This window comes from Dermacentor silvarum, chromosome 3, assembly GCF_013339745.2.
Source record: "Dermacentor silvarum isolate Dsil-2018 chromosome 3, BIME_Dsil_1.4, whole genome shotgun sequence".
Classification (NCBI taxonomy): Eukaryota; Metazoa; Arthropoda; class Arachnida; order Ixodida; family Ixodidae; genus Dermacentor; species Dermacentor silvarum.
In genome coordinates this window covers 153,403,890-153,427,064 of record NC_051156.1, presented here as the reverse complement: position 1 = coordinate 153,427,064, position 23,175 = coordinate 153,403,890, and the positions used below count along the sequence as shown (strand labels likewise).

Here is a 23,175-nt window from a genome sequence, read left to right as displayed (position 1 = left end):
GCTTACTTTCAACAAGATATTTATTTCCAGTTCTTGCAGGTGTAGGGATACTCCTGAAATGTTCGTAAGACTCATGCAGATTGCTCGGGAAATATTAACAAAAGCGGGAAAACTACACGCGCACACTTTTGTTGCCACACTGATTATTTAGAAAGGTGTCCGTTCAGCGCGAACCGAGGTAATTGAGCTCTTCAATTTGTAAAGAAATTATCGGCTTACTGGCGCATGCGTCGCCAAATATAGCTATGGTCTTCGCTTCCATAGTCATTTTGAACTTGCTCCCTACTAATGATAACAGTTTCTTTAATGCGTCTGAGATGTCACTTGAGACGTCACTTGAATTAATGAAATAGATGGTCGTCGGATTTTTTTACCCATGAGCCTTAATAATTTGGACCACCCGAGAATCTTTGGCGTGCACCTCATGCACAGTACACGGAAGCTTTTGCATTTCGAGTTTCCTTCTTCCTTTTCGCTATAGTGTCGCAGTATACACATACCGTGTAGTTGTGATTGAAGGAAACCATAAGCACAATATAGAAAAATAATGAAAATGTGTTAAAAATAATTCTGTTTTTTTTTATTGAATGCCCTTCGTGTTCACATTATTTCCTATCACAATTCTATCCGTGCAAGCTCTACACAGAACACATCTGAAGGCTAGTAGTGACATTACATGTAATACGTTTGGGTAAATCAGACAGATAACAAATATTACAAACGCCACGTCCTTGCCATTTTATGAACGAGAAAAGATCAAACAATAAATTCCTGCTAGCAACACCAACGGGGACATTACCCATCTTATATTTACTTCTGTGTGGGAATTCTCTAAACACAATTAGGCTGTTGTAGCAGGCGGATCACACTTCGCAACCAGGAACGCTCCGCCCTCCCACAGTTCCCTACACGGCTGACGGGTGAATTTTATCCAGCTAGGCCGCGCATGTGTTTCCTTCAGACACCGCCATGCTGCTTGACATTTTAGAGGTTTGTTGAACTCGAATCTCAAAATATCAGAGAGCGACAAATGTCGTCGTTTTCAGAAAGAGGTTCTGGTGGAGTGTGAATACCGTGACTTAAACAAAATGTTCACCTTCTGCTTAAATAAATGCGATCGTGAACTTGGTCGGGCGTCTTCACCAAGCGTTTTAAATGCCTGTGACATGAAGGTGAGAGGCTACGCTTGCGAAGGACAATGTTCGCGATGGAGAAGTGACATTTTGTGTACTAGACTGCTAGGTAGGTGCGTCAAGGCTGAGTGATATGGGCCCTAGATATTGGGGAGTGTCAACGCACGATACGATGGCTGACGAACCAGTAACAGGGATTTTAATTGCGATAAGTGTACTTGCAAGCGCGACTTACAAGACGCACCTCATGGAGTCGCAGTAAGAAAGGTGAGCACAGGAACACAATATGCCAAAATGTCTTTACGTCGGATATTTAAATTCTTGGGTATACAAGGGTAATGGTGCCAGCGTAAAGCGTACATTGAAAGCACAAATATTTGGGGGGAAAAGTAATGAGCTTTAAACTCATAGCCAAGCACTCACCCCACCTGTACGCCAAATATAAGTGGTTTTGCGATATTACGGGCTGCTAGGTGCCTACACTATAATATTGTAACGTGGCGAAGAGGTGGAGATAGAAGAAGAGGAGAACAACGTTCGTTCGGTGCCATAGGACGTTGGCTGTGACTCGTACCACCTCGATGTCCAACGACGTTGCCGACAGAATCGAGAGATGTGTCCTGTGACATCGCGGCTATAACACAGGGGAGGCTCGCGGCTAACGTTCGGGTAGGATGGGTATGTCCGTGGCTCCGAGTAGACCCTTGCTGCACAACAGGCATATCCCTCAGCACGCCCGTTGCCGGTTTCCCGGTGGTAGTTCTGTTGCGTTCTCATTGGCCTTCTCGAGCGGTACTCCTCGACAATCGTTGCAGCAATGGAAAGGGGAGCTGGTGGAGGATTGTATGAATGTGGACCATCACGGAACTCAGTGTTTAATTCCTTGCAACGACATAGCTCCTCTCGAACAATGTGTCTAATTGTCATCGCGAGATCGACTGATGAGATGTTGTCTTCAATGTATGCAACAGTTGTTACGTTTGCTAGCCGGCCAAACTTCGGGGTTATGAGGCGCAGTTTGAGAGCTTCAAAGGTACTGAATTGAGGTATTACGTCGGCGACTGAGCTAAGGTTCCTTTACCAATGAGGAAGTTGTAAATGTCCTCCACGATTCCCTTCAACAAATGGCCAACTTTGTCGTTCTCTGACATACGAGGATTGGCAGTTCTGCAAAGCTTGAGTACGTTTTCGATGTAGGTCGTGCACGCTCGCCCGGAACTTGAGCTCCTGAAGGAGCGTTTTCTCTCCTTGCTTCTTCTTCGCCACAGGCAGTGATATGATGCACGTCTGCATCATATCACTGCCTAAGACTTTTATCGAAGACGAAATAAGCCGACCACGCTCCCTGCTGGCCGTCATCAAGCGCTTGACGTACCATCATAAGCAATCTTCCTAGGCCTTTTTTCTCCGTCTGCTCCGGGAAATAAGCGTATTGCTGTAGCAACAAACTACGGCTCCCGATATGCAATCACATGGGCTATTCTGATAAACGGTGCAATCGATGTCGCCTATTTCCTCCTAGAGAACGCCGTCCTTCACGAAGGTGCTACTCGACACCATTTCACCAACCGTGGCCACTACTTTCTTTCAAAACTGTCAGTGACATTCTTCACTAACGAAAGTACTAACCGAGCGTTTCAACTAAACACTTACTGACATGTTTTCCTTCTACGTTTTCACTGACCATCGCGACTGAGAGGCTGCTTGCGTTCGTTACCTTTGCCTACAATTTTCGTCACGATACTGCAGGATTCTCTCCATCGCTCCTCTTGTTTGGCCGAAATTTTAAGCTACCGTTGGACACCGTTTTGCTGCTAGTCTGAATTTCCTGTCGGAGTATTCCGGGAAAGACATACACAAAGCACAATAGGCGTGTCATCTTGCCCGGCGTTGACTCGTGGACTCGCTGGAAAAACATCGACGCGTATATGACATCCCCCATCTCGACGCCTTCGGCCACACTCGCGGCCTCTCGGAATTTCTTTCCCGCTATTCTGGCCCTTACCGCGTCTTGTGTCTAGTAACCGACGTCATGTACGAAATCGGCCCCCTTGACCCACTGTGGATCAGCCTTGCTCTGACGTAGTCCACACATCGCGTGTCTCAGGCCGTATCAGCCTTCTACCCTGCACTGGGTCAGTGCTTCAGCTGCCAGGGGTCATGTGACACGCTGATGAAGAAAACGATGCTCTGGGACTTCGCGAGCTAGCTACCATTGAGCTACCGCGGAGCCCCAAAAAGTGGATTGGAAAATGGCGCCGCGGTATCTCAATGCTAAGAGCATAGCACGCGTAATGCGAAGACGTAGTATTATTCCCCACCTGCGGCAAGTTGTTTTTTCATCCACTTTAATTTCTATTAATTTACCATTTCTTTAATTCACTTCGTAAGTAAAAGCAATTTCCCCTATGTTGTCCTTGATATCGTTGTTTGTTGGCTTTTCATGATATGATTAATCAAACTCTGGCTCCTCGATCCCCTTTCTTTTCGTTCATTACACAACGAGGGTCTCGAATTCGGCAACATTGATGCCTTCAGATAGCATATGTGGGTTTCTCGACCAGTTGCCTTCACCCGAAAAGATCGCACACTCGTGACGCCTGCGGCAAACAGGATATTCTGCATCCGCCCCCATGGATTGTGAGTGGTGGCGCTGGCTAACACTCCCACGGTTAGTTGCAGTAGTAAAATAATAAATGCCCCAGAACGTAGATGGGAAGACGGCGCCACGGTAGCTCAATGGTAAGAGCATCGCACGCGTAATGCGAAGATGTGGGATCGTGGCCCACCTGCAGCAAGTTGTTTTTTCATTCACTTTAAGTTCTGGCAATTTATCTTTTTTTTATTCACATCGTAGGTACAAGTGATATTCCCTATGTATTCCGTGGTATCGTTGTTTGTTGGCTTCTCATGATATGATTATATATATATATATATATATATATATATATATATAGATAGATAGATAGATAGATAGATAGATAGATAGATAGATAGATAGATAGATAGATAGATACCTCGTGTGTACCTAAAAGTGACCAATGATTTAAAAACCACGGAGTGAGTGTGCTAGGGGGCTGAAACAAACTTAGTGGTGTGGAGACTCGCCCGGCGTAGTCTACGGTATTTTTTCGTTTAGTGAAGTCAATTAATTACTATAACGCACTGCCTAACTTTTTTCAATATTAGAAAAAGTTAGGTGCCACCATTTCAGCTCTCCCAGACAACCGATCAAGAAATAAAATCTGCTTGTCTCTGCAGCGCTGTCTGGGACGGGCTTGGCGTTTCCGGTGGCCGCAAGATTCGTGCCAGCAACTCTCGCTAGTAAGACGTGATCGCGAACGAATAGAAGAACATCATAATTGCATTTCCCTTCCCAATTAAACAGTTCTGCGGTCAACATTTACTCACGCCGCCAGCTTTCTCGTTTTTCTTTTGTAGCGTTAGCTACACTGGCCTAGCCAAGCCCGTTTCGCGCGGCACATCAAGAGCCGTGCTGCGCATGCGCAAGGATCAGTGATGTCACACGGCTTGCGCACCGGAGCCACCGGAGCCGGCACCTCTCGCGCACTCCACCGCCGCCGCGCGCGACTCACCGCCGCCGGTCTGTGCATTCTAGAGGAATGACGTCGTAGCTGTGGTAGACGCACTGGCGCCGGCGCGCGCTCGCTGTACAGTCGCCGTCTGACACTGCGCTGGAGCCGCTGCGCTTCTGACTGGCGTTTGCCAGTGTGGTATAGCCATGGAGAAGGAGAGCGCAAATGCTGCTCAACAGCGCAGAAGAACAGAGAAGCTTGACTCATCGGATCCCGAAGTAGTTGCCTGGCAATTAGCGGTTGAGCGTAGGGGACAACCAGGAAAGCTAAGAATAATCAGCTGAACCTTTGCTAACGCTACGTATATCCTGGCATAGCCGAGCTAAGCCACTGCAACTTTTTTTTTTTTTTGCCTTGCGTGTTCGGGTTTCATTCCACAAGTGGAACAAGTGGAGCTTCGACTTGACGCAGCATGAACATATCATTCGCTCAATGATATGTTCATGCTGCGTCAAGTCGAAGCTCAACACACCTCCCCCCCCCCCCCCCCCCCCCCCCCCCCTGCTCGTTCTGTGAGCCCGATCGCGACCGATTGCGATGATTGGTCGGCTGGGCGCGCTGAAATTGTGGCGCTATCACGAGCTTGGTTTTGTATTTCGCGGGCTTTCTTTGAGGGCAAGTGCAGGAAGCTCCATCAATGGTACTTAGTTGTAAACACTTCAGTCGGCTATTCTTAAATGGTCTGCAGCTTTCATATTGGCAGTTTCTTGCTGCAACTTCAGAAGTTGGGTAGTAAGTTTGTATTATTAATTGACTTTGCAAAACAAAAAAAACAAAAAACAAATACTGCTTACTAGATAATCCGATCCTCAACACCACAGAGGTGGTTTCAGCCCACTAGCACACTCCGTCGTTTTTTAACCCTTGGCTACTTTTAACTGGGACACCCTGTATGTGCTTGAAAGATAGGAAAGGTAAAATATGTAGCAGGCTGGCAACTGCCATCGGTAGGAGCACCAACACCTGTCTACTCCAAAGAAAGGGCAAGACAGAAACATAGAAATGCAAGATAGGAAGAAGTGAAGGTAAGAGGAAAGGATCAGATGAGATATCTTACAGAATAAACTAAACAAGAACAATAGATAGAGTACGGCCGGTCACTACAGGTCACGGTGCTAAAAGAAATGATGGCATTAAAAAACTCAAGAAATGCCAGCTGACTTTTCGAAGGCAGCCTCTAGGCAGGAATCCTATTGTATTTTGAATAATTCACGCCTGTGAATCTGGGCTGGCAATGTCTAAGACGTTATTATGCTCTTAAAATTTCAGCTGTCACTACAAATTTTTTGCGACCTACACGTTTTGTAGACAGATACATGTCTTCTTTGTTTTGTGAAACAACCACTCGCGAAGCTCGTCTAATAACTGATATGTCTTTATGAAGGCGACCTGACCTGAGGGGAATGTGGTCCTGTCGGCCACTCATTCAAGGCGCCAAAACAAATGCAGTGAATATTAGCGTGAACTGAATATATGAAAGTAATAGCCGGGTCATACACATTTCAAACAGCGGAGAATGTCGTGAACTAGTGAGAGAATAGAACTGCCGCTGTATTCCTTTTTTTTTTTTTTGACGTCAAGCGATCAACATTCTGAGGTCTTCAGAGATACACGTCAGCCTTTAAAAGGTAAATGCTAGGTCCACTACCTGAGCAAACCGCATAGCCTCATAATTTCATATACGGCTATAGAGATGCGTAGCGCGTTTCTTTTCCCCGTGCTTTTATTTATCGGGCTGGCAGACATCTCGTGAGTAGAAACATTCTTGTCTCTCTGTTATTTCCACGACTATCTTGTGTATAAAATACATAAATGATATATTTTATTCTAAAGCTGCAATAATAATTTCACCAATTCTCCTTAGAAATGTTTAATAAGCTTGGGCTAGTTTGTGGGTCATCATAAAGTATACTCACAGCACGAAGCTTCACATGGACAAAAGAAGTCACTAGGACATTAGTTACGAAATAGGAGACTAGGTCGCTCGTCCCTTTAGTCCACGCGAAGCCTTTGGCTGTGAGGACTTTCATTAGGAGTGCCAGTGCTAAGCAAAGTTGCACAAATACATTTCGCAAACTCAGCACATCACAGTTAAGTTTGAAATTCGTAACGTAAGAAATTGCAAAGTAATGTATACCTCTAGGTTACATTGGCCTTCAAGTTGTGCAACAAATGCGGTGATCTGGCCACTATTAAATATTGACGGCGCATCGATTCTTTGAATATGATTGGCGACTTTGTAGCGATTTGAAATGTATCTTTCGATGGCTGTGTATTTGGTGCAATGTTTTACATTACGATTATTGAGAAAATCCGCACAGACGTAGTTACATATTACCAATGTGCCAGGCTGTCGTCAAAGAGGTTTACTGAAGAGCAGCGCACACCCATGGCCCACACCTTGCGGCCCAAGTTGACGCCAACGAAGTTCATTGGAGAGCCAATACGAGTGGCCAATACCCAGTGACCCAAGTTGACGTGAAACATCTTCATTAAATAGCCGCACATACCCAGTTCCACTTACCTGATGACCCAAGTTAGCACCAAATAGGTCGTTTGAAGATGTTTATTCTTATAGCAACCGAACTTCCAACAATATGACGTTTATTAACACAACACCTTATCAAAACCCAAAGAGCTAACTCTAACTAAAATAGTGTCCTTCATTCAATTCTAAACTAAAAGAGTGTCTTTTAATTCAGTTCACCATAGTAACGAAAAAAGGTTTCAGGAACATCAGAAATGTATAATGTGAAGAATAACTTGTTCCTTATCATTACCGTGGCCGAGAAAACCACTTGTCACCAGAAATCGACTACTTGCGGATGACGCAGATATGACCACTAAGGCTTCAAAAGCACTCGGATTTTTAAACTAACTTGTGCTCTGCAAACAAGTCTACTTCTTACATGTACTACTTCGCAGGAGAATAGAAAATGCCGCCCTTACTTGGAGCCCTAGTCAGCAATACCTAATTACCAACTTGAGGCCATCCAAAGTACAGCAGTCCGCTTTATCACTGGAACATATTCACTCTCCCATAGTGCAACTGATACCAAAGCCTCAATGAAACTGCCCGCGCTCGAGAATCGGAGGCCTATCGCGCTGCTTTCCCATTTCAACAGGTTTTTTTCGCAGTTAGTCTTCAGTTTCAATATCTCGTATCAATCAGCTCGTCTTATCCTTGCACGCTTGGATCACGCATTTAAAAGGGACATGAACCACCCTCGTACTTCGTGAAACAACTCAGTCCGCGGATAGCGTGCACTGCTGTGAACATTTCAGCCAAGTTTTGCAATCGTGCGTAGCACGTGGAGCTCTCAACCGAAGGGATAAGTCACCTTTCCTTCAAACGCTCTCTTTTCAACAAAATCCTGCTCCTTACACCTTTCTGGACGCTTTATTTCGTAATATAGCAGATTCCCATTTGCGATTGGCATTGGCCGATAGGTGATATCAATCAAGAAGGGTGTGTAGATCAGTGCGCTTCTTCCTGCTCTTACTGTGTATATTTATTGACGCAGTTTAATAAACAGGCTGAAGTAAGCGAAAATATGCAATAGACTTTTGGTAATAATTACGCACTCCCGGAAGAAACGGACTGTCGTCTGCTTACGCTCGGCCACGGCCACCCGCAGAGGGATTAAACTTTTGCAAGCCCGCTTATAGGTGTACTAGTAGTCGGTTTTCGCTAATTTACACTAGTTCCGTGGTGAATCCGCTGGCTGAACGCACTGCGACCCGCTGAGGATGACCTATGCTTGGCGCTTCGTAGACGCAAAATCGGAAACATCCAAAATCAAATATGGACTTCGCGTCACGGTGACGTTCAGTAGGCAGAGCGTTGAGGGCACGCCCCGCTCCGCCGCACCGCCGTCGCCTTCGCAGTGCAAGGCATTGAAAAAGGAACGAAAAAACCTCTAACGCGATGTTTGATTGCCAATAACTCCGCTTCTGCTGAACGCAAAGAAGTATTTTTTTTCCAGGAAATTGTTTCTGAAATAGTCTTATTTAAGTTCAAATTCATTTTTGGACTTTCTTGAAAAAGTCATTCAGGGCCCCTTTAAATGACATCCCATGTTCACATGCACTATCTCGCTGCGTAAGTCGGTACTGCTTCTTGCAACTGACTATATTGGAACAAATTGCCGAGCAACGTTGTGACTGCACGCGATCACTATTCTGTCTTCAATAAATTGAAGGATTTGTTCAACGTATAGAGTTGTAAATTTTTACGCTTCTGACACTTGCGCTAACTATTGTGAGTGACGATGTGGGCTTGTTGGTTGTTCATCTTGAAACGAGCAGGTTGTAGCGCGTCCGCACAACGAGGACACGAGAAGGCACAAAGAATACACACATGTAGCGCTACGCGCGTGTATTCTTTGTAACTTCGCGTGTTCTTGTTATCTCGCCGCGCTACAGCTCGCTCCGTAATATTGTATTGCATTTTGTATTGCACTGTACGAGGGCGAAACATGAAGTATTTACGCCTATCTTTATTAGCCAAAATGAGGTACATACAGGTAATTACAAATATACGTACTATTCTAAGAACCTTACACTACTTTCCCACAGAGTCCCCACACCGGTTCAGACACACTGTGTGCAGACTGCAATGCACCACTTGACTTAGAACGCATGTTCTGGTCATGCAACCGAACCAACGAAAATTTAGCCAAGGATCGGGACAGGCTAAAGGCAGCGATTCGCAGCCCGGACTTGACCCAGCAACTATGGGCCGTCCAGCAAGCCCACGACGCGGCCAAAAGGCTCTGCCTGCCGGTCCCAACGTGGGAGCAGCCCACTTTGTGAGGCAACTCACAACTTGCAGGAACTAATAAATGTTTTCCTTCGTTCCTTCCTTCAGACATTTATGCCATCGTAGCCGTAAACTTGAGATGGCCCTGTGGTAAAATTCGTCCGGCACGCGGCATCCCCGAACGCTGATTGTCATGCAAGTCTTCACGGCCTTTTGCGAACTGACTGCACCAGCACCTCACACTTCTCAAATCGAGACACTTTTCCTTATACGTTGGCTGTATTTCCTTGTGAATTTCGGCGGAAGTTCGTCCCTTGCTCCATAGACAATGAACACTTCGTTGCTCGTAAGCCGTGTGAAACACAACAGCCACCTTCAACAATTGACAGTAGCACCGCGCCGCGGAGCTACCGGCAGATAAAGCCGGGCCGGCCCAACAAAGGTTCACCGCTGGAAATGGATGTGTTTAAGTCGCATTTACAGCCGTTTTTTTTTTCTGGCCAAGAGAAAAAATTAATACGCGCAAATACTTTCAAATCCGCCCTTGTATTATATCGTATTTTTATTTTTATGTTCATGTCCCGTGCACGTGAACTTGTGCTTTTTGTATTTCTAATGATTAATTTCTGAACTTAACCCCTTTGTGCTAAGCATCGGATCAACTTGGGTAACTGAGTATGTGCCAATGTGACATACGTGCCTTTCTTCAACGAAGCTCCTTAATGCCGACAATGGTCACTCTATATGAGGAATTTGGTAGTCACCGTTGTTCGAAAAAACTCTTTGATGCCGCATTATAGCACTGGGTATGTGCTACTCGGTCTGTGCTTGTCTTCAATTAACCTCATCATCATCATCAGCCTATATTTTTGTCCACTGCAGGACGAAGGACTCTCCCCGTGATCTTCAATTACCCTTGTCATGTGCTAGCTGATTCCAACTTACGCCTGCAAATTTCCTAACTTCATCACCTCACCTGGTTTTCTACCGTCATCGACTGCGCTTCCCTTCTCTTGGTATCCATTCGGTAACTATAATGGTCCACCGGTAGTCCATCCTACGCATTACATGGTCTGCCCAGCTCCATTTTCTTTCTCTTAATGTCAATTAAAATATCGGATATCCCCATTTGCTCTCTGATCCACACCGCTCTCTTCCTGTCTCTTAACGTTAGGCCTCACATTTTTCATTGCATCGCTGTTTCTGCGATCCCTAACTTGTTCTCGAGCTTCTTTCTTAACCTCCAAGTTTCTGCCTAATATGTTAGCACCGGTAGAATGCAATGATTGTATACTTTTCTTTTCAACGACAGGGGTAAGCTCCCAGTCAGGATTTGGCAACACCTGCAGTATGCACTCCAACACAATTTTATTTTTCTGCGAACTTCCTTCGCATTATCAGGGTCCTCTGTGAGTAATTGACCTAGATTAACGTACTCCTTAACGTACCATTAACGTACCAGAGAGCTGGAAGAACGCCAACATTATACTTATCCATAAGAAGGGAGACGTTAAAGAATTGAAGAATTACAGACCCATTAGCTTGCTTTCAGTATTGTATAAAATATTCACCAAGATAATTTCCAATAGAATCAGGACAACACTTGACTTCAGTCAACCAAGAGAACAGGCTGGCTTCAGGAAGGGATATTCTACGATGGACCATATCCATGCCATCAATCAGGTAATCGAGAAATCTGCGGAGTACAATCAACCTCTCTATATGGCTTTCATAGATTATGAAAAGGCATTCGATTCAGTAGAGATATCAGCAGTCATAGAGGCATTGCGTAATCAAGGAGTGGAGGAGGCATACGTGAATATCTTGGCAAATATCTACAAGGATTCCACAGCTACCTTGGTTCTCCACAAGAAAAGTAGAAAGATACCTATCAAGAAAGGGGTCAGGCAAGGAGACACAATCTCTCCAATGCTATTCACTGCATGCTTAGAAGAAGTATTCAAGCTCTTAGACTGGGAAGGATTAGGAGTGAGGATCGATGGCGAATATCTCAGCAACCTTCGGTTTGCAGATGACATTGTCCTATTGAGCAACAATGGAGAGGAATTACAACAAATGATTGAGGACCTTCATCGAGAAAGTGCAAGAATTGGGTTGAAGATGAATATGCAGAAGACAAAGATAATGTTCAATAGCCTGGCAAGGGAACAAGAATTCAGGATCGCCAGTCAGCCTCTAGAATCTGTAAATGAATATGTTTATCTAGGTCAATTACTCACAGGGGACCCTGATCATGAGAAAGAAATTTACAGAAGAATAAAATTAGGTTGGAGTGCATACGGCAGGCATTGCCAAATCCTGACTGGGAGCTTACCACTGTCGTTGAAAAGAAAAGTGTACAATCATTGCATTCTACCGCTGCTAACATACGGGGCAGAAACTTGGAGGTTAACAAAGAAGCTCGAGAACAAGTTAAGGACCGCACAAAGAGCAATGGAACGAAAAATCTTAGGAGTAACGTTAAGAGACAGGAAGAGAGCAGTGTGGATCAGAGAACAAACGGGGGTAGACGATATTCTAGTTGACATTAAGCGGAAGAAATGGAGCTGGGCAGGCCATGTAATGCGTAGGATGGATAACCGGTGGACCATTAGGGTTACAGAATGGATACCAAGAGAAGGGAAGCGCAGTCGAGGACGGCAGAAAGTCAGGTGGGATGATGAGGTCAGGAAATTCGCTGGCGCAAGTTGGAATACGCTAGCGCAAGACAGGGGTAATTGGAGATCGCAGGGAGAGGCCTTCGTCCTGCAGTGGACATAAATATAGGCTGATGATGATGATGAACGTACTCCTTTACAGACTCTAGATGCTGACTGGCGATCCTGAATGGTTGCTCCCTTTCCCGACTTTTGAACATTATCTTTATCCTCTGCGTATTCATCTTCAACCCCACTCTTACACTTTCTCGGTTAAGGTCCTCAATCATTTCTTGTAATTCGTCCCCATTGTTGCTGAATGGGACAGTGTCATCTGCAAACGGAAGGTTGGTGAGATCTTCACCATTGATCCTCACTCCTAACAAAGCCTCCCCAGTGTAAGAGCTTGAAAACTTCTTTTAAGCATGCATTGAATAGCATTGGAGAGATTGTGTCTCCTTGCCTGACCCCTTTCTTGATAGGCAACATTCTACTTTTCTTGTGGAGAACCAAGGTAGCCGTGGAATCTTTGTATATATTTGCCAAGATATTCACGTATGCCTCCTGTACTCCTTGATTGCACAATGCCTCTGTGACTGCTGGTATCTCTACTGAATCAAATGCAGTTTCATAACTTATGAAATCCATATAGAGAGGTTGATTGTACGCCGCCGATTTTTGTATTACCTCATTGATGACATAGATAAGTTCCGTCGTAGAATATCCCTTCCTGAAGCCAGCCTGTTCTCTTGGTTGACTTAAGTCAAGTGTTGCCCTGATACTATTGGAAATTATCTTGGTGTACATTTTATGCAGTACTGAAAGCAAGCTAATGAGCCTCTAATTATTGAATTCTTTAACGTCTCCCGCCTTATGAATTTCTATGAACCTATTCGATGCCTATTTGGCTCACTGGGTATGTGCCAGCAGGTGTGTGCCGCTCTTCAATGACGGAAAAGAACCCTAAATGTATGCGATGCTGAGCGAAATCGAAACCACGCCCTAAATGTTCCTCAGAGTCAGGTACCCGACGCATTAAGAGGCAATGCCACAAAGGCAGCTGGGTGTGTGCCGCTCTTGAACGAACGTCTCGCGAACTTGGGTCACTGAGTATTTGACATTGGATGTGCGGCAAGCGAGGGAACACTTCTGAGCGCTTTCAAGCACGGGTGTTCCACGCTTCTCGTCTCGGATGCTATGCGCGAACTTCTCGACAGCACCCCTAGATGGCGCCGCGTGTCCAAAAAGACGGTCAAGACAGCAGCTTAGTGGTCGCATGACGCATTTTTCAGCCTTCGGGCGCACCGGTGCGCCATGCATTTCGGACGCCATCCCAGGCTTCACGGCGGTAGCGCTAGAGATGCCACCGAGTGTCAATTCTTAGGGAAGCCATAACGAGGAGTCCCGCTGTTGTGCACGTCGCATACATAACGCGTTTCGACGGCGGCAATACGTTATGTCATTATATTGGTTCAATGTTGGCGCATTACCGTCGAGAGCCATCGTCAGGTGGGTTCTGCCGCAATTTGGCCTTTTATTATTTAATAGTCCGAGAGGACGTAAGATAAAATGCTTGCGCTGTGAATGTCATGTTTGCTGCCGTTTGTTTGCAGGCTGCCATTCTCAAAATCCCCGATGAATAATTTAATCATAAATGTAGGTCCTCGTATGAGCAACTTGAGGGATTGAATAGCGTAGCAATATAACCTGCATATATAGCAAGGATAAGCATATCGCATACGTATACGTAAATATATGCAGATCTTCACAACAATGCCAACTATTCTACTAAGTAGTTTTTAACTGCAACACTGAGCTACCACAGAAACCGTTTTCCCGTCTACGTTCTTGGGCGTCTACGTAAATAGAAAGACGTTTACATCCTTCTCTTAATTATAAAAAAAAATGACACTCAAGTTGTAGTGCATTGCATGAAGCCATGCAATGCACTACAACTTTGCATGGCTCCATCTGATAAAAAACTGAGTCTTTTGTTCCCCCTTACTATTCTCGCTCGCGGTTCAAAACTGCAATTTCGTGACACGCAATTTTAGAAAATTGTGCAATGACAATTTACTTATACAGATTTGCTGCACATCTTTTTTTTCGTGTTGTTTTGCAGAAATTCCAATATTGCGAAAGAAAACGAAAAACACATAGCGCGGTCACTTCAATCTAAGGGGACCGAAGATGTAATATACAAAATACAGTCGCTCACGCGGCTCACCATTGAGAGCAGGAACGAAAAATATAGCAAAGAAGAGGGAACGAAACATAAAAAAGGGGGAAAAAAGAAGGGAAAAAAGCGAAAGGATAAGGGCAAGATGACACCCCTTGGCATTCAAGTCACTTCTACTAGGAATTGTACCGTCACATATGCTACCTACGGGACAAACACATCCACATACCAATCGCAGTACGACGGGAACTGGACCGAACATGCTCAATGTCTTATGCCGGTAAGTAGCACGCGTTTCATGTACGTACATTTATGGTGTTTGCCGTCTGTGAAAAAATCAGTTTCGCGTTAACGGCAAGCAGTGAAGGCGACACCAACATGATAGAATATTGCACGAAGGCTTCGTAGCTTCAGTGGATGTATGAATTGCAGTAAACATAAACTAAGTAAACACGCGTAGTGTGGCCGTACGCAGACACATAAGAACAGGGAGAACTCGATGGCAACGAATAGCATGGGTTGGACCTACGGTTTATTCCCGGTGTCATCGCCTTGCGTTGGCCTTGCCCTCCCGTTACTGCCGCGTGCTCATAATAGGCACGACGTCCGTCTGCTTCACAATTTTGAACTGCATCCACCTGTTCGCACAGCGCCACGTCTGCGCGCCTCCGGACTTGAGCTCCAGTTTGCGCCGCACATTCAGCGGCACGTTGTTCCTGGGTATTTACCACCGTGTGGTCTAGGGGCACAAAGATAAAAGTGTTGCGTATAATTACTAAATCCTCAATTTTTTCCCATTTTGTTGCGTTATGCGAAGATTGTTCTAGGTTTTCCGTTATTGGTGAATTATAAGCAAGGCATCTCGTTTAAATTTCCCCACAGTAATGGGGAAGGTTATGAGCAATGTGAAAGAAAAGTTCTAAGTCCGTGAGCTCAGTGTGGATTATTCAGTAATTACATACTCTAGTGCCCTGGAGCGTTTGGGTGTGTTTTATTATGTTTTAAGAGTACCACAAAGTTTAGCCCAGTGCCCTGGCACAGCTACAAACGCCACCGAAATTAAACTTAGCCAAGTCGGAGGGCAAATACTATTGCAGATCAGTGTAAGATGTGAAATCCGTGTGGATAAAAAAATACAGCTTTTAAAGAAATATAGTTTAACAAATGCTCGAAAGTGTTACATGGTCACTTTACGCTATCTTTCGTAGTGTCCTGACATTAAAAACTCCGTCTTACACCAAGTTGATAATTTGTGGCAATAGGGAGCGTTGTAAGTGCAATGTGTAGACAAACGTTAACGTTTATGGTCCGATTGGAAGAGTTGCACATAGTAACTCAACCCTAATTTTTGCCCTATTTTTATGCTAGCGGAAAGTTAGGACTTGATTTTCCCAATCTACTCGGTGAACTAAACGAAGCACCGTGTTTATATCCGGCAAAAATTAGAGCCGCGTTAGGGGTAGGCTAAAGTGCCAAGTGTGCGGGTTTGTTGCCGATGTGAAATAAATTATTTATAGAAGTGCTCCAGAGAGCGATGACTGTGTTTTACGAGCGTCGTAAAATTTCCCCGATGCTCTGGCGCAAATACAGACGTCACTGGGATAAAACTTGCCGACCTGAACTTTCTTAAACAAGCGTTTCAAAGTGTCGCACCACGTCTATTGACTATACCAATTTTCCGAGAGAACTTTCAGTCACACCATGTTTATATTTCGTGGGAATATTATTGGTATTACGTGTCATGTGTATTGAAAGCTTTAAATTTTTGGTTTAAATAAGGGTTGCAAATATTTGCTCGACCCTCGTTCTTTTCCGGCATTTTCTGGTTTTTAGTACGTTTACCCCGTCTACTCGACGAAATATACCAGCCGGCTTCTTTATGTTTACTGACTGTAAGGGCGAGGCGTCGGTTGTTGTGCGGCCAGAGTTTAAAGTGGGTTGGTTGTTTGAGGCTTTTGCAACGAAGAATCATGCTATCACTCCGAAGCATTAGGAGTGTCCTTTACTAGCAGTGCAGACTTTAGCCCGTTGGCATTGCTCGAACCGCCTATGCCACCGCTATCAAATTTAGCAGATAGTAGGGCGTGATTACTGCGTCATGTGCAGGCGACAGTTCAAATTGTTTGGACAATTGCGGCCTTAAAAGGTGATTACGTATTTAAGAGATTTGTAGCGTTATACGTGTGTTGTACTTACTACGCGGAAATATACTACAGGAATAGGGACAGATCTAGCTAAATAGGTCAAGGCGCCCACTGGAGGATGAAGTGGAGTTACGAGCTGAGATTAGGGATATGATTATAACCACCCCCCTCCCTAGAAACATGCATCCAGAGCAAAATACCAAAACGAGAAAGGCAAGAGCTAAAGCATTCTTGCGAGAGATAGAACAGCAGAATCAACAGGCGGCTTTCGCAGATGCTGCCTGGGTTAAAAGGAGAGAAGCATATACTGCCGTAGTAGCAAACATTCAAGGGAAGGTACAATGATGTCATCACTGTCTTTACCAAGGATTGCAAGGTGGTGGAGCAAGTGTCAATTGCTCTAGCCATCAGGAACAATAAATGGACTTCCATTTACAGCGATTGCCAAAGCTGCTATAAAGGGTTTCGATAAAGGCTACGTGGCCGGGGTTGCAGCTAAACTTAATGAAAACACTATGACTATGAGAACTGAAATCCAATGGTTTCCTGCGCATATGGGTGAAGTGGACGAGACCTGCGTTAACCTCAATGAGGTTACTCATGACTTGGCACGAGGACTTGCTAGCCGTGGACAGTCACAACCAAGACGTCCACCACCAGGCCGGGAAGTTTAGAGATAATTTATTAATATATAACGAGATTACTAAACACTACTGTCTAGGACGCAGACAATTTCCATTGCCACATTCAAAGCTCAACAGGGCTCAGACAGTTTCACTGCGACTATTACGAACAGGAACTTATCCCACGCCGTACCACCTCGATAAAATTTATCCAGAAAGGGAGATCAAGAAAGATTGTCATGCGTGCAATGGCATCATTGGGATGAGACACATGCTCGCGGGATGCCCTGCGACTCTCACCAAGAAGATGCTACAGAGTTCATAGTTTCAAGATCAGCTAGGGGCTGTCCAGAGGACCCGCGATGTCGCTGAATGACTGGGCCTAACAGTGTCATCGTGGGTGCGGCCCGCCTCGGCTTGAAATAGTCGAGCCTCAGGACTTCTGTAAATATAAAGCTTTCACACACACACACACACACACACACACACACACACACACACACACACACACACACTACACAGAATTTAACCCACTACCTTGGGAGAATGTGGAACACAGCTGGGATCAAATTCCGCGAAAATGGGGTAAAAGTGAGGTAACTGTGTAAGGGAAGTAATTTAGACGTAAATTAAAATATAGTTTTCTAATTATGTCCAAGGAAATGTTCGAAAGCTGTATATACGGGCAAGGTTTCTATGCGGGCAAGTCATATGTAGCCAACGTCTTGAAGTGTGTGGCTTAATATCAAGCAAATGAAAAAAAAATGCATACCACCTACGTTAGTGCCCCTCCTCGATAAAACCTACTTCCCGGGGAAATTCGGCGGTGATTCAACAAGGTCGCTTCAATTGAAGGGTTATGCGTGCCAAACCCATAATATGATTATGATGGCATGCCGGAGCGGTGGACTACGAATTAATTTGACCACCTGGGGTTCTGTAAGAGGACCCCAATGCACGGTACGCGGGCCAATTACATTTTGCCCCATCGAAGTGCGGCGGCCGCAGCTGGGAGTTGATCCTGCGCTGTCTGACTTGGCAGCGCAACGCCAAAGCCGCTACGCCACCATGGCGGGTTCCACGAAGTTGTACATACCTGCTGCCTTTTGTTTTGCCGTGTTTCAAAATTGTGGCGTGAAACGCAAGAAAGGATTGCCAAGAGCGCGTGTGTTCGCTCTCAAAAGGCGTTTCAAAGAACTAACACTGCAGCAATGAAGGTAAAATGATGTAATGGTCTTGCGCTTCTTGTTGTTATGGTGACGGTCAGGTTTTTGTCAACCGCGAAACCTCCAGTACTGGCGCTCTCGTATCATGCTGTCGATCTAGAGCGCGTAAGCGTAAGCCACTGGAACTTAAGCCTCCAGCTTGGACCAAGAGCGGCTCAGGATCCGACTTCTGTGATGGAGATTACTAGCGCCACAAGCCGCACACACCATTAGACACGCATTTGACGCATTGCCACTTGGCTATTCTTGCATGACCCCAGAAATATGTTTTCTTTTTCGGTAGTTTCACATAGAAGCTGCTAATGGAAGTAAAAGGAGTGGAGACAAGCAGCAAATAATTACCCTAATATTTTTATGTACCCTTTGCGATAGCTCATTCGTTGGTAATCTCGAGCACGTTTCTTCTGCCGAGTAAATAGCGCTAAGACATCGTCATGCAGAAAGGCGTTTTCATAAAGCGCAGATTTTTCAACCTATACGTGTACTCGAAACTGAAACTGGCAATGCTCAACACGCGAACGCTCTCGAGTGAAGATAGCTTAGCAAGGTTGAGGAATGATTAGGCACTGCCTGGGATATTATTGGCCTTAGTGAGGTTAGAAGGCCGGGTGAGGCTTATACAGTGCAGACTAACGGCCACGTTCTCTGCTACAGAGGTATTCCAGATAAGAGAGAGTACAGGTAGGATTTTTAATCCATAAGGACATAGTGGGCAACGTTGATGAATTCTACAGCATTAATGAGAGTGTAGAAGTCGTCGTAATAAAGCTGAATAGGAGGTATAGAATAAAGGTAGTACGAGCCTACGCCCCTATTGCCAATCGCGATCAAGAAGAAATAAAACAGTTTTATGAAGATGTTGAATTAGCGATGAGAAAGGTACAAACTAAGTTTACTGTCGTCATGAGCGATTTCAATGAAAAGTGGGAAAAAAGCTGGCTGGTGAACAAGCAACCGGCAACTACGGCATTGATTCTAGGAACACTAGAGAGGAGATGTTGGTAGAATTCACGGAAAGGAAGAGGCCCCGAATAATGATTACGTTCTTCAGGAAGCGTTGCAACAGGAAGTGGACCTGGCAAAGCCCTAATGGAGAAACAAGAAATGAAATACGTTTCATACTCTCTGCCAATCCCAGTATAGTGCAGGATGTAGAACTGTTAAGCAGGTAAAAGTGCAGTGAACATAGCTTAGCGAGGTCTAGGATTTATCTAAATTTGAAGACAGAAAGAGTGAAATTAGTCAAGAGGAAACAGGCCAACCTAGATGCAGGGAGGGTAAAAGCAGACCAATTCAGGCTGGCGCTCACAACAAATATGCCGCTTTAGAAGATCAATATGAAGATAACACAGTGATAATGAATGAAAGCTTAGCTAGGCTGATCTCAGAAGCAACAATTGAAGTGGGAGGTAAGGCACCAAGGCAACCAGTAGGTAAGCTCTCCCAACTAACAAACGACCTAATAAAGAAATGCCAAAGCGTGAAAGTGTCAAGCTCTAAAGAGCGGATCGAATTCGTTCAACTGTCAAAACTGATCAAGAAGAAGAAAGTAAGGGATACTCGAAAGCATAACGTGGGAAAGATTGAGGAAGCCGTAAAATAGAATCCAGATCACATCGTCCTATTCAGCAACAATGGTGACGAAGTACAACAAATGAGTGAGGACATTTATCCAGAAAGTGTAACAGTGGGGTTGAAGATAAATATGCCGAAGACAACGATAATGTTCAATAGCCTGGCAAGGGAACAAGAATTCAGGATGGCCAGTCAGCCTCTAGAGTCTGTAAAGGAGTACGTTTATCTAAGTAAATTACTCACATGGGACCCTGATCATGAGAAAGAAATTTACAGAAGAATAAAATTGGGTTGGAGTGCATACGGCAGGCATTGCCAAATCCTGACTGGAAGCTTACCACGGTCGTTGAAAAGAAAAGTGTACAATCATTGCATTCTACCAGCGCAAACATATGGGGAAGAAACTTGGAGGTTAAGAAAGAAGCTCGAGAAGAAGTTAAGGACCGCACAAAGAGCGATGAAACTAAAAACGTTAGGCCTAACGTTCAGAGACAGGATGAGAGCGGTGTGAATCAGAGAGCAAACGGGGATAGCCAATATTCTAATTGACATTAAGGGGGAAATATGGAGCTGGGCAGGCCATGTAATGCGTAGGACGGATAACCGGTGAACCATTATAGTTACAGAATAGGTACCAAGAGAAGGCAAGTGCAGTCGAGGCTGCGAGAAAACTAGGTGGGGTGATGAAGTTAGGAAATTTGCAGGCGCAAGTTGGAATCAGCTAGCGCAAGACAGGGGTAATTGGAGATCGCAGGGAGAGGCCTTCGTCCTACTGGGGACATAAATATAAGCTGATGATGATGAAAGTGAATACATTTTGTTGTCCATCTCACTCTTGTCTTGCAGCTTAAAAGCCGTATGATATTTATGCCGTATGATTTGAGTTGTGCGAATAAACGAATTTTTGGTTTTTCCGTCTATTGTTACTTAGAAGCCAGTGATTGTGTGCGTGGTTGCATGAATGCATATTACCGCGCAATCGGCATACAAATTGCTTAACACTGGTAATAGCGCATGAAAGCACTGTGGCCGGAGTGAAAGTTATTAACGCAGTCGTCTTATATATTTGCCGTATTGCCTTGCAGCGTGCGATTAAGTCATTCTCCCCCCTTTCAGGAACATCGACTAGATACTTGCGAAATCACAGACTTGTTCACGCAGAATAAACGAGAAATATGCGTTCAGGATCCACACTGTGCGACATGGTGAAAAAGTATCAGTTTCCCCCTAAAGGTGAAGCATCGATTGCGACAACAAATTACTAGACAGCTATATGAAGTAAGGATGGTAGTTTTATCGGCCGTATAAGCATGTAAACATTCGTTTACTAACTAAACTGACAAGCAAGGTGTCAAGCACGCACAAGCAAACATGAACACACATGACTCGATGACCACAGAAACTCGCTGTCAAAACGCCGGAATGAGTAAGCGCGGCAGCAGCAACGAGTGAATTGACCTTCGTGCTGCCTCTCGCTTCAACGCGAACTTAACGGCGAAAACAAACGGCAAGGCAGACTCTCCCCGTCGTAGATCCCTTTCACGATAGGGCCCACGTGACTGCGCGTGGCCGCGCCAAACGCAGCAGCCGCCCGAGTAGAACGCAACCCCCTCCCTCCGTCCCCGCGCGACGGAAGACAGCGCGCTTCTTCCGCGCATTCCTCCCTAGAGCGAGCGAGATTGCGCCGCCACCATAGGCTCACCCTCGCACACTTTCACTCGCGCATACAGCGTACGGTGCGCAGCGACGACGTTGTCACCCTTGGACTATGGATTTTATACGGAACATCGCGGTGACGGCGGCGGCAAAGTGCGCCTGGAGTGTTCATATAATTGCTATCGTAATAAAATTATTTTATGATACCACTATACGATAAACTAGAGTTTCTGCCCTATTCTGGCGTCTGACGTACATCTTCGCAAATGTTTCAATTCGCCTTATTCGCCTTTCTCTCCTAAGTTTCGCGAAAAAGATTGTTATTCTCGGGCAAACAAATGCTTACATAAGGATTCATCTATCATTCCTTTTATTAGGTGTGGGTTTTTTTTTTCACTACAATTTCTTGCTTTCTTTTTCAAACAAAACAGTGCAACCCTGAATATACGGATCCATGCAAAAGCCTGCCGGGAAACCAATGCATCTGTCTGAGTCGAAGAGATTACCCGAAGGTTGGCGTGTGTGCCATGAAAGATGTTGCTCCAGGTAATGACGCCTACAACACTACGCAGAAATAAAAACATGAGAGTGACAGTAAAGCCCCTAATAAAGGTCATATATATATATATTTGTTTTATTTTCTATTTTTGTGGAAAGATGAACATGGTCACTCCAAAGAAGGTTTCGCGCTTTGTACCGTAATTGAATAATTTTTAATCAGCTATCCTTATCACATGAGAATTAGAAATTCATGCACGGTGGGGTGACCAATGTAAACCAGGAATAGTACGCCATGAACGCAAGGGTAAGAATGGCATGAGATATTTATGGTGGTTTCATTTGCGAATAAAGAACGTTTACAACGCGCTGCTGCTGCAACCAGCATGTCCTCATCACAATCACACCGAAGCGCAAAGAAGCGACACGCCCCCCAATTCAGTCGGCGAACTGAGTGAAAGGTTTGCGGTGCTTTGCGCGTATCAAGCCATAACTATCACAATGAAGCTGTATATGGCTAGTTTTCAGCGGATCGATGTCGGTGGACCAAAAATCCCGACGATAGTGCAATACCGGGCCGACTCACGGCGGAGGTGAAGCAGGCGTCAAGCACTCCGCCAACTTGCAAAAATAAGTTTGATATATTCGGTTCATTTACAACCCGTATCAGATATTAAGCTGATAAGAACAGATGTCACACTTTCGCCCGCGTCAGCCAAGTCTACGTTCGCGCCATACACAAGCAGGCTATCTCGCGTATTCAAACTTGTGCCTACCAATCTGAGTGTCTTCTGTCTCCTGACGTCATGTTCTACGTCGACTCCTTTCCTCAGTTGTGCTTTGGCTGTAAAATGGGTAGGCCGCGTGTTGTACGGTCTGTAGGAGAATAGTGTGCATACCAAGAACGATGGCGTGAACAGAACAGGGAATGGGCGCTGCGGCGGCGGCGGCGGTGGAAGGAGACCACCGACCTTGAGCGCTCCACGGACACCAATCCTCTTTTTCTCGCCTCCTCCCCCCCCCGGTGCCTTGCGCGCGACAGAAGAAGCGCTTCCGCCCCGCCTGTCTCCGTCGCGCGCAAGATGTTTAGCCGCAATCGTCGGCTGATCCTGGCAAGCCTTCACAC

The 23,175-nt window shown here is 45.2% G+C and overlaps 1 long non-coding RNA gene and 1 pseudogene across 1 annotated transcript in view; one reads left to right on the top strand and one right to left on the bottom strand.

Moving 5' to 3' along the window:
* Positions 1–22,150, top strand: part of LOC119445941 (uncharacterized) — a 28,428-nt gene extending 6,278 nt beyond the window's left edge. The window contains exons 2-3 of the long non-coding RNA XR_007466062.1: positions 14,271–14,607; positions 21,983–22,150. This is a non-coding gene — a long non-coding RNA (uncharacterized LOC119445941). The remainder of the gene's footprint in view (positions 1–14,270; positions 14,608–21,982) is intronic.
* A 435-nt stretch (positions 22,151–22,585) lies between these two features.
* LOC119446890 (U2 spliceosomal RNA) lies at positions 22,586–22,800 on the bottom strand (annotated as a pseudogene).
* Between the last annotated feature and the right edge of the window lie 375 nt (positions 22,801–23,175).